The 13,026-nt window shown below is 39.2% G+C and overlaps 1 long non-coding RNA gene across 20 annotated transcripts in view; it reads right to left on the reverse strand.

The window, feature by feature from the left end:
• The window catches only part of LOC120756252 (uncharacterized), a 505,318-nt gene that overhangs the window by 154,753 nt on the left and 337,539 nt on the right, over positions 1-13,026 (reverse strand). Inside the window, exon 6 of one of the 20 annotated variants that reach the window (XR_009208111.1) lies at positions 11,227-11,291. The exons of the other annotated variants lie outside the window; for them this stretch is intronic. This is a non-coding gene — a long non-coding RNA (uncharacterized LOC120756252). The remainder of the gene's footprint in view (positions 1-11,226; positions 11,292-13,026) is intronic. 20 annotated transcript variants of the gene reach the window in all.

The raw sequence follows: 13,026 nt of genomic DNA on the forward strand, positions 1-13,026 counted from the left end.
CAGATTATTTCCTGAAATTAATTTCATTTGTGCCGTTCTACCTCATTCCTTACCTCTCTACCTTTTTCCATCTTGACTTCAAGATGCATCCCTTTAAGGATGCATCTGCGCATTTCTCTGGTGCAAGGGAAAGAATACGAGGATGAACTTGCCCTATGAGGTCACTCAGCAATTACTTTTTTGAAAACACTGCACCTTCTCTGATACTGTCAACATAAAACTGAAAGCTGAATGGGTTGGGTCAGAGACATTTTAGTCATCTTGCCAAATAATTACTTCTGTTGAGAAAGGGTCCACAGCTAATTCTAACATACTGTGACACATGACAGCTCCTCATGCCCACCTGGCTGAGGAGTGGTACATGTACACTCTCAATCAGTAATGGCTTGGGAGGAAAGTACTGTAGATAACACTTACTTTACTCATTACACAACTTAATTTAGTTGTATGCTCTATAGAGCAATAGAAAATGTCCAGCTTGTAACTAGTAATACTCCAAGAAAATTTCAGAATTTTAACTCTGGAATTTGTGTTTTCTTCCCTTGCTTGGGAGAACAGGCTGGTGCAACCAGTGTGAGCAGGGGAAATGAGGCAGTGCTGTAGCTCCCAGCAACTCTACTGACAGTAGTTCCAGTGGGTACAGGTGTGAATCACAAGCCAGAAGCAGTTCCAACAAAGCTGCATATCCTGAACCCAGTGCTCTGCACCACTGGCATAACACAGAACCAGAGAAGCCCTCATTTATTGTTTTACTGCGGTCAGTCACTTACAAGAAGAATCAGGCCTCACAGCTCTTTTACAAACTCAGACTTAGTAAGTTCACTGAAACCAACAAATCAAACTAAAGAAACTTCACTCTGTGGTATGAAGTATTTTGAAGAAAGTGTTAAAAGAAATAGACTTTCACTCCTCCCTTTTTTCCTTTCTTTCCCACCAGACAGCACAGTTTTTCTGAGAATCCATGTCATCATTCAGCTTTTATTCTGACGAAGCCAGAATCCAGAACAGAATCTTCATGAAAGAGAAACTAATAAATTAGAGCTCTTTGTGAGGAATTTGCCATTAGTTCTGTTTCTCCTTGCCTATTAAGACTCTTTATTTGCTTCACCCTGAGATTTCTGCTGACAAGTCTATTCATTTACCACTAGCCTAGATAAAATGCTAATAAACAAAATGTCAAAAAATGTATTCATATGACTCTCCCCTTTACACTGGGCTTGTTTTTAAAGGGACCATAGAAGTAAACATTAACATCTGGTGAAATTAGGATGCTTGTTCCCCCTAAAGACTAAGTTCTATTTCAGGCTTAAAAACAACTTGTGAAAGAACTACTTAAAGTTTCCTTGTTTCTCTGTTATGTCATGCACAGACAACTCTGCCGCCCCACTAATTTCAGCCACTGTCCCACCTCCCATCAAAACCAAACAAGAATACCCATATGGATATATATTATACAATGCTATACTTTCTACAGACTTTCTGTGGCATCCCACAGATGTTTTATAGGGGGATTATAACATTTCATTAAGCTCCACAGATAGGTTGCCATTACTTCTATGGAATTAAACAGAAAAACTCTCCAGAACCTTATTTTGCTCCCATATCAGTTTATGTTTTGTTAATGCCTCACTCCCTCCCATCAGACTTGTGTGGAGCAATGATGTGTGCTCTCTGATTGGGTATTCCCAAGGGACTCCTCCCTTTAGCAGATTTGGGTCAGTGAAGTTCAAGTGTATGAATGAGGGCGTCACCAAGTAGCCACTCCTAAGCAAAGACACATCAAAAGGGGCCACTATGAATTAAAGAGTCCAAGAGTGAAAGCTGCAAGCAGCTGGCCACTGAGAACGGAGACAAGCTGTCATTAGCTGGGCATAAAACACCTAGGTAAAGTGCCAAACTGAAAGCACTCCATAGGAGACTCTTGTGTGCTTTCTCATTAATCCTGGCCATTCAGAACTTCTGGAGACTGTTATTTTCTTTGTGTAAGACTACTTGTTCAGTCTCTTTAAATAAACATGCAGTCGAGATGTGAGACGGGAAGCAGTGGTTAGTCACAGGTAAGATATTCCTTCTTTCCTCACTCCCAGCTTCTTTTAACCTGGAACATATGATCCCCCAGCAACAGCTAGATGTTTTGTGGCCTTGGCATGACACATCTCTCCAGCCAAAACTATTACTTGTCCTAATCCAATTTGCTAGACATTTTCAGAATGAGATGGATGGGGAACAGAGCTTCATCTGCTTTTATACGGAAGTAGAGTTCCACAGGGAGAATGACTGATATTTTAGAGTGTGCTTTGTGAACCATTCAGGTGAGAGGAAGAAAAAGCAGCCCTGAATATTTCCATCTTGGTTGGACTCTAAATGAGACACCTACAATAACAATCAAAAAGGTACCCTCAGGACACTTTCATGCATCTATTATAAAACAAAGATTAAAATAATTATATGGAAATTAAGGATAATATGGGATAATATGGACAATTTGTCTTTCAGCCAAACAGTAACATGGCCTAGTTCAACAAATAGCTTCACAGCTTGAGACACACTGCATGCAAAATGATAAAATGGCAAGGACAGCCTGAATGGCTCATCTCTGGTAGGTGTGTCTCAGAGGGATCTATGGAAGAGGTCAGATTTCACTGCACTATTAACCTTTGGCAGAAAAAACCAGCAAGCTTTTTTCACAAGTTTTCACAACTACACAGATGAAAATACAGACACTGCCCTTATTCACCAGCTCAGAAACCTAAAGAACCAGTATGTTGAAACTAACAGTGCTTTTCTCCCCTGTTACTTTCCACTCTTCTTCTCCTCATTTCTACCTAAAAAAAGGCAGCTCCCAAATGATTCTGCTCTTTACAGAGCTTCAAAATCTGTCGGGATTTTCCTCTAGTTACCAGTGCCACACCTATGCAAATAATTTTACTCCTAAAGGAAAGTATGTTCCATTAAAGGAACTCCTGTTTCTAAGAGAGAAATCCTTTTACAGCAGCAGGATTGGAAACATTCTGGTTCTGAAATACAGCCTCTCTGTTTTGCTTGCACCAAGAGACAGCATATTATTATAATCCAGAACATTTCTCACTACATAAAAGTTAAACTTGGAAGCAACTTCAAAATTATGGGCCTCTGGTTTCAGCTCAGATAGAGCTAATTTTCTTCTTAGTTGCTGGTACAGGGCTGTGATTTGAATTTAGTATGAAAATAATGTTGATAACACATTCGTGTTTTATTTATTGTTAAAATGTGTTTACCCTAAATCAAGCATTTTACACTTTCCCATGCTCTGCCAGCAAGAATGTGCACAAAATACTTGATCAGAACACAGCACGGAGAGGTGACCTGAACTGGCAACAGGGATATTCTGCACCATAGAATGTCATGCCCAGTGTATAAACTGGGAGCAGTTGGTCAGAAGTTGCTGATCACTGCTGGGGAGAAGGCTGGACATCAGTCAGTGAGTCGTGTGCACTTTCATTGTGTGTCCATCTGTCCGTCTGTCCATCCATCCATCCCTCTCTCTCCTTTCACTACAGTTATTCCTATCTTTCTTCATCTTATCTCAGCCTCAAGAATTATATCTTTTTGGCCCCAATTCTCCTCCCCACCAAGGTGGGAGGAGTGGGCAGTGAGTGGCTGTGTGGTACTTAGTTCTGTCAGCTGGCATTAAACCATGACAATATGTGATTCTTGATGGGACAGGCTCTCTCCAAGTAGATGAAGCTACAGGGAAGAAGAGAGCAATATACAGAAGTGACAAATTTAGGGCAGTCTTGATGTTCCACACATACAACGGGGTTGAGGGAGAGAGTGGAATGATCAGTAGCTAGAAAAAAATCACCAAAACTCATATTACCCTCAAATTTGATAAATATTCACCTAACCTGTTACTATCACTAGCTTTTATTTTGGGAATGGTTTTCCAGAGATGGAGATAAAAATATTGATTGAATTTTCATACTTTTAGGAATGTAACTAGAAATTCTCTGCTTTTACACACAAAAGCTTACAGAATCTGTGAATTATTGAGTTATAACACTCTTTGAAGTACATGAAAACACAACGTTTTCATTACTGCCAAATACTATTTATCTCAGAGAAACTTATTGCTGAATTACAATTTTTAAATGTTGATACAATGATTTTTATTATAATAAATAAAATTTTAAAGTTTATCCAAACAACAGAGCAATTTGCCTTCAGAAAATCAGCATTATCTTTTTTTTTTTTTTCTTTGAATAATACTGACACAAGCAGTTGTCTTGGTGTTAATGGATACACTTGGAGTATGGTGATATTACCCAAATAAGACTGTAACACAGTTTGTCCCTTAGTGAGTTTAAATGTGACCTACCCCATTAAAGAATCACTAAGTCCTTTTCCATCCATTTTTACAAATGTTTTGAATATAAGAAATCATCAGGATTTAGGGGATTAAGAAATCACTGTCAAAAAAAAAAAAAAAACCCCAAACCCCCCCCCCCCCGCCCCCCCCACAAAAAAAAAAAAAAAAGGAAAAAAAAAAAGAAAAAAGAAAAATCCACAACCACACCCAAAAAAAACCCACCGCAGAAATTTTCATTAGTTCTTTTATGAGTTGGCAGCAAATACTCTAGATGTGAACTTTTATGAAGCTATAAATATAAAGGACCTTCTGATACTGGTATGATGATAATTCTAAATTTCCTTTTTGCAGCTGCAGTTGATCCCTTGTATTTGGTAAAAAAAAAAAAAAAAATCTCTTTTTGTAATTTAACAGAGAAAGTTGGCTCAATTACTGTATTGCCTTTGAGCACTCTCAGTGGAAGTTCATGAATTAAACCCACATGGTAACACAACCCCCATCCCCACCTTTCCCTTAAGGTGGCTATAAAATGTCAGTAGAAAGCCAAGCTGTTTATTTTACTTAGCATTTGATTTTGTAAGTAAATGAGTTTCTAGTGGGGCGTATCTTTGTAACCAGCTCTATTACATCACTAAACTTTTATTGAACTACGCAATAAATACTATATCAATCATTAAATGTTTAAATTCAATAGTAAGGGTGAAAAATAACAATATGTAAGTAGGCAACCCATTCCATCAAAGACTAGGATGTTTGATCATGGGGAGAGAAAAAACATTCTTTGCTACTGACAGCTTTTTATAAAACTCGATTTCCCAGGGGATTTATTTTTGGGGAATAAAATTTAAGAAGGGATTTTATCTACATATTTGAGAATCTCTGTGGCAAACAGCATTCCTAAGTTACTCTAATAGATTTGTGCTACTCTAAATTTGCTGGAATACTGTCAATATGTTTCACTTAATTGCCCAATAGACAAGGAAGACTCATTTTCCACACAGTATATTGGGAAAAGGACACAATCTGAGACAAAGAAGGAACTCATTCTCTTGGCTTCTGAGTTCCTAAACAAATACCAGAGAAGCAAAGAAGCAGTCCAGAATAAAAACCATTCAACAAAAGAAACAGATATGCTGGTTTACGATTACTGCAGTAGTAGCACAATACCTATTTTTCCTTTCATGGTTTCCTAGGATTCTCAGGAGCTTGACCAGAAAGGATGTAAAGCAATCAGGCTGCCCAGATATACACCAAAACTCACTTTGAGACAGGTTGCATTTGCTTGTCTCTGTCCCAAGGTAAACCAAGTACCAGCTTAACTAATGGAAAGTTATCAATCACGCAAAAGAAGAAAGCCGCAATTAGACAGCCACTCTTTGTATCTGTAAATCTATGAACCAAGATGTCATATCATTCACTGACTCTGTGTGGGATTACGAACTAAGGTCAGCAAGCAAACTTGGCAGAGCATATACTTTACTGGACTGAACTAACGATGGCCTACGATCTAAATCTGAAGAGCTTGGCTAGAGTCCTGCACTCAACATAAAACACATTTAAGAGCTGAAATAGTTGCTGTGAGCACCTGTTATTCATGTCCACTGATGGGAAATAGAGGGAATCCTGTCTACCCCTTGCCTCCATATATGGTGCATTTTCCTGTGATATAACTGAGTAATGCAGTGTCTTTGCTGATATATCTAAAAAGTTAAAAATTATCAGTCCTATTTTTTCCAGTATTATTCTACAGTGATTTGGAAAGTACAGCCGTGCAATTTAATATATAAAATATGTTTTCAAAGAAACTGTAAGTAGCTTCAGTGAAGAGAACAGAAGGTGTATGTCCCTCTTTCTTTGGTTCTATTTTACAAAGCAGACCACAAAAATGAAACATTGGAGATTCTTACCTGCTATCATTTCAATAATGGATCTCAGCTCATGTACACAATTTTTCACAGAACCAAAGAAACATTTAAGTTGGAAAAGGCCTCTGAGCCAAGTCCAAACACGGACTGGTCACCACCTTGCCAACTAGACCATGGCAGTAAGCACCATGTCCAGTCATTCCTTGAACACCTCCAGGACTGGTGATGCTACCACCTCCCTGGGCAGTCCATTCCAATGTTTAAAAACCCTTTCCATGAAGAAATTCCTCCTGATGTCCAACCTGAACCTTCCCTGGCACAGCTTGAGGCCATCTCCTCTTGTCGTATCACTGGCTACCTGGGAGAAGAGACCAACCCCCAGCAGGCTACACCCTCCTTTCAGGCAGTTGTAGAGACTGATAAATCCCCCCTGAATTTCCTTTTCTCCTGGGTGAGCTCCCCCAGCTGCCCCTCACAGAACCTGTGCTTCAGACCCTTCTACAACTCCACTGGTCTCCTCTGGGCTGGCCATGTTATTCTTGATACAAGCCAGAATGCCTTTGGACTTCTTCAATTTTAAGTTTCCTTTGGAAAAAATACAGTTCTAAGTGCCTAAAAGCACATTATGACTGAACAATGGTTTATTAGGTGCTCCCAACAGGTGACTGTAATTAAAAATAGGGTCACATCTAAGGAAAGTAATCCAGGTGAAAAGGGGCCTCCATTTGTCTCCTTTTACATGGAGCTAGCCATGTAAAGTTCAAGAAGTGCACAGATATAACTTAGAAACCTAATTAGTCCATTAGAAGTAAACTCTATTAAAAACCACCCATAAGCTTTAATGATAAACTGCAGCCATTTCAAATTTAATACTGCACTAGCAAGTAATACTGCCATTGAATAATTCAATATTCTGTAACATAAAGCGAGATGAGAGGAATGAGAAAGCACAATTGCTATTTTCATTATCACGTGCCTTTTTTGGAGGTATAGTATAAACCTCATAGCACTGGCACTAATTATTTTGGCATCTTATTGGCGGTCACAATTAGACAAAATGTAGGAATTTCTAAGAGCAAAACAAGTTCTTGGCTAAATTTCTTCAGCCCGATATACTTCAGACTTTTATTTATGGCTAAATTGAAGCTGGATGTCAAATCTGGGTCCCTAAGAACAAAATCTTAATAATTAACTGGCAAAACTGAACATGATCGTTTCTGACACACCTACACTGGTAATTATTGCTTTGAGGCCATTTACTAATGAAATTAATGTATTCATTGCCCTAACAAATTAGCATAACTCATACATAATGCCCCACATTTCAAGACCTTCCTAGAAAAACAACACTTAATACTGCAGAATGAAAAGGCAAGGGCATTACATGGAGACAGAATTCACTAAATTAGTACATGTTAAAACCACAATGGCTGAGTGTTAGTTATAAAGTAAAATGTAAATACAATGTGGGTATTGAAACCATTAATAGTGTAGTCAAGAGTATACAATCGATGATTATCTTTGCACTTGAAATCAGCATATATTACAATAGCAGTAACCATGGAATGTAACTAACTGGCTACTTTTAGAGATATGAAGTATGAAAAGGATGCAGTGCTGAAGCAATTTCTTCTTCCTTCTCAAATTCATAATAAATACAGTGTGGCTACTGTGCTTTTTCGCCCATACTTCCATTCATATGAATTCATTGCCTGGAAGTAGCCACAGCAGCCACAGGGTCAAGCAACAGCAAAAGGCAGGACTAAATGCTTTACTTTTGGAAATGACTAAAACATTAACACCAGCCTACTGCCATTTATAATTGGTCAGATTCTCTCAGTTATTCCCTGAGACTTCAATGTCACCATGCAGAACAGAGGTCAGGGAAGCAAACCACCACGTGGCTAGTTTGATGCAGAGCAGGGTGGAAAGCACATCTGCTCTGCTGGCTCACCTGGCAGGCTGGGGGCTGCACTGAGGCTCCCAGGCCACAGACCTAACATGCACTGCCACTGACAGACCACTCGCATCCTGTGACCTGCAGAGTGCTGGTATGAGGAAGATTACGTAGGAGGGACCTCTGCTTTTGAGTTAGAATAACCTCTGTATATACTTCAAATTATAAACTTATTTTGAAGGAGAAGACAGGGGCAAAACCACAACAGGTTTGCAGAAAGTCATCTATACTCTGCATTGCTCAGACTTTACCCCTGGGCTGAACCAGTGGATGGAAGGCCTTAGAGCTAAGGAAAATTTGACCAGGTCTTTCTTCCACACAACTCCGGAGCCAGCCTTAATGACAGTTACAGCAAGGTTACTTTGCCTGTGTTCTCTACAACTGTCTAAAGGTTATTTCCTTCTGAGAAGCACTGAATAGAAGGATATTCTTGTGCCACCCTTTTCTTCCCTCCAACACAGACATAAACGCTAAGAAACACAGAGTTTCTTAGCAGTTCCTCAACTGCATCAGCACCTATTGCTACAAAGGAAAAAAAAAAAAAATAAAAAAAAAAAAAAAAAAGGGAAAAAAAAAAAAAAATCCAAGGGGAATATTATGGAATAATCACCTCAAGAAGTTTCCCTGGGACCCCATCTGTATGTTTTTGGCTCCTGCCCACAATCATAAAGTTTTACATCTTTATTAATATTTTTATTCTAATCAATGTAATTTAGGTTCTCTCATTAGCCATACAAGTGCCTGATCTTTATAACCATCTGAAATTCTCTGCTCCTGTGACATCTTATGCCAATGAGTTCTATATGCTAATTAAAAGTTGCATGAAATTTCATTTGACCAGTTCTCTATGTTGCTTATCAAGTCATTCCCTTTCCTCTCCCCAAAACTCCTCTCCATTTGACTTCCTCATTTTGCAACTTTTCCCACTTTGAATAAAAAATCCAAGTCTCTCCTACAGTAGTCTTTGACTATATCTAGATTTTTTCTGTTTTAATGTTATATTTTTTCATTATTTATTTTTAAAACAGAAAATAACAGAACACGAGATAGGATAAGAGATTTTTCTAGCCCATTGAATTTGCTTTAGACACTGCAAACATCCCAAAAGCACATTTTAGAATGTTTTAAGAGTCCAGCAGCAGACTCCCAGTGTTGAATCACAAAGGTTATTGTGCTCTCTCTCACACAGACATGAAACCTAATTATACTGTGGCTATTACTAAGTACAGATAGATACCTTGAGGCAATTAATGTATGGCTGAGAGCTCTTCACTTGTGCCTGTCTGAAGACCTGATCTTTGGCCTAATCTTGTGAATTGTCAAGAAACTGGTTCTTTGAACTTTGGCCTGTTGACACACAAAGCCATTTTATGGGTAAACGCTACTTCATTAATACTCCTCACTACTGCACAGGCAAGGAAAAATTTTCATTTACACGACCCCTTCTTTACACTCAAACTGTCAGTCTCTATGTATTTCTAAATGTGTTACATAAAGCCAAAGTAACAACAAGCAACATCAGTGAGAACAAGAATCAGGTCTTCAACATCATTTCATTGAGCAGGCAACAAGCAGTATAAGGCTACCTTTTTCTTCTGTGAGTTTCCTTCTAATTTAAAAATAACTCCACACCAAAAAGCTTACACAAACTCTAAATATTCCTAAAATATTTTATAACACTGCACTACAAGAACAGCAGTTCCCAGGCAAGGTATTTCATACCTTTTCATTGAGAAATAGCACCACAGAAATCTACACCCCATCCTCATGGCTGGGCTGTCCTGTGGCATTTATAGCCCTAGACCGAAATACTCCCACATCTGATCTATTTTGTCCAGCTAATAACTATGTACTACAATATTGCATTAGCATCACCTGTTTGAGTCACATTTATATGGTGAAGGTCAGTCCTCTTTCATCCCCAGGCACTTAGTTCACCTGCTTTTCACTTTACATCTCTCAATGGTACATAGGTTTTGTTTTTGGCAGCATGCCTACTTTTAGTTAATTCCTTTGTCTGACATGTTGTTACTTCCCTCAAATATGGCTCTGTAACCTTTCTTCCGCCAGGTCAGCTGTAATTTCTGTCCTATCATTTACTACTGGATACAGAGTTACCTTTGTATTGCTGACATTCCCAGCAGATGTCTTTGTCTGACCCAAGTGCTCCTCACCACCTGTCGCCTTGCTTCCAGGTTTGGCTATAAATAATCCTCCTCTTGCTGGTTTGACTATAAATATTCCCCTCCCCACCCTGTTGGGTTTTGGAGTCAGCTGGTTCCAATTTAGACAAGGTGGAGCTTCTCTTTCCTTTACAGAGTTAAGAGTTCCCTCTCTTCTGTGTTACCCATACGGAAATGCTACCACTACACAAACTCACAAGTATAGAAATGTATTGGTAGGACCAATCATTTGCCTGTTTATCTACATTTTCATTCTAGCACTTCTCACATCTCAAAGTTACAGTACCAATATGAACAAGAGACATTGGGCTGTGCTTATGGTCAACCTGACCTCTGCTTGCCTTGCTTCCCACAGGAGGGACAACACGTCTACCTTGTGGACAAGTCCTACAGGGCTACCCTCGGCTACCTACCTTGCACATATGAATGTGCTTGTGGACCTGAGCAGGCCACAGGGCTGTGGTTCTCACCAGCCTCCATCTGCATTAGCCCAGAGCCTCTGTATGGGCCACAGCCAGCATCTGGACATGAAGGCAGATGGGAGTCCTTCTTAGAAATGACCCAAATACAACTTTACGGAGACTCCCTGAAGCAGGTTATGTTGAGGGTGTCTAAACTATGTGAACAGGTATCCATGATCCTGTGAATTCTTGTGGCTGCAGGTTTCTCTCAGCACAGGTACTTTGCAGTTTTATTAAATGAGCTGCAATTAGATCCTGACAAACAATCTGAGGTATCCAGAAACTGTTCCCCTGAAGGTCATGTATCTGGTACTCAGGGAAACCGGTTTCTCTTCAGCTCATCTCAAACAAGACCCGACATTTTAAGACACATTTTGCACATTTCAGAAGCAAAGAAATGCATTAAACTCACCTCAGTAGTTTGCTTGTGAACTGGACTGAGGAAGATAGTACCTTGGTGTACATTCACTTGTTTGCCTTTTTAAAAAAGATAAGATGGAGGAATGCTTTAGTCATACTAGGGTGGCTAGCGTAAAGTTAAGAGAGAGTTCACATACCAGCAGCCAGGATTTAAGAGGCTCTTTACTGGCAGCTCCTATAGGAAGAAGGGAGAGGGGAAAACAAAACAAGAAACATCCTGACCCACCCAGCCCTGCCAAAAAAACCCCAAAAACAACAAACCAACCAACAAGAAAAAACAACAACCAAAAAACCCAACTCAACCAAAAACAAATAAAAAAGCACCTAGGAGAAGTTAAATTCAATTGAAAGAGGCACAAGATTTTTCATAACGGACTGTCTTCCATAGTTTTGGCACACCATTTCTTTAGGGAGTCTATTTCACATTTCTTCTCAGCAGCTGTACCAAGTAATAAATGCTGCTCCTCAAGGTTTTGGGTCAAGAATGACCCTCCTCCAGAGGGTCATCCTACAGAGGATGAGGCGGAAAACAGGCAGCACCAGAATCTGACTAGGGAAAATATTCTGTGTTTACGGCATCCTCGGGAAAAGCAATGACTGCAGCAGTAGTAGTGGGCCACCTGCAGCAAGATAAGCAGTAAGTGAGAATTAAAGAGGAAAGAAAATGCTGACTGATTTTCTCAAAGACATTAAAGATTTGACTAGAACCAGAAAAAAAGTGATGGATTTTCTGGGGTGTCTTTCACACATCTTCAGTAAAAATTTAGGGTTAAAGCAGAGATTAAGGACAGTGGAAAAGAGCTGGTGAGAGAAAGCATAGTAAAATCTTGAGAAGATACAGATGTCTGTATGCATTTAGTGGCATTATGCCACTTTACATGTAGGGAAGACCTGTATTTAGTGCCATGTATTATCCAACCTAGAGAGAGGCATTGCGTGATGGGGGTTAATATGGAAAGTGCCAAATTGGGCAGTGATGTCCCTACACGCAACTGGAGGCACTAATGCAGCATAGCTGGACTAACTCTGTGTGACCTTAAAGGCTGTACATACAAGTCTTGCCTGAAAAACCCGTGAGAACTTTTCCTGCTATGATTATAAACTTTACTAAGTTAGACTCTCACAGAATTATATAACCCTTTGTGGTAGTTAATGAAGTGCTGGATGTAAGAAAAATAACTGCAGTGTTATTTTGCCCCTGGTATGCTTTGCCTTATAAGGATTAAACTTAGAGTGGATTCACTTGTGTTTTGTGATCTCTATCATACTGCAATAATAATACTTAGCACTTTACAGTACTTCTCACTTATAAAAAGTGCTTTATAAACATTATCTAATTATTAATCTTCACAACAGTCCTGTGATACAGGTATACAGGTTCAATTTAATATTCTCTTTTAATAAACTACTAGTACTTTAGTAAATTGAAAAATATAGAGCACATTAAATTCATTTAAGGAAACAAAAGTTAGTGAACAAATCGCAATTCTCCCTGCAATATTCCTGGTGGGCAATACACACAGCAAACCATCAGTGATCACCACCTCAGAGGCCCACAGAGAACAGTCCATATAGAAAATACTTCAATTACCTAATTGAGACTTGTTTTTCTGGTGATAACATGAATAACACAAAAGCAGAGAGATACCAAACAGCTGAAGTTCCTTGGTCAAGACCACACTATACTATATTCTACACAAACAAAACATAGTACTCCTTACCCTACAACATTAGAGATCCAGGTATAACATCGAGGGGTAAGAGATGCAGAATGGGAGGAAAGCAGTACAGT

This window comes from Hirundo rustica, chromosome 9, assembly GCF_015227805.2.
Source record: "Hirundo rustica isolate bHirRus1 chromosome 9, bHirRus1.pri.v3, whole genome shotgun sequence".
In the NCBI taxonomy this organism is placed as follows: Eukaryota; Metazoa; Chordata; class Aves; order Passeriformes; family Hirundinidae; genus Hirundo; species Hirundo rustica.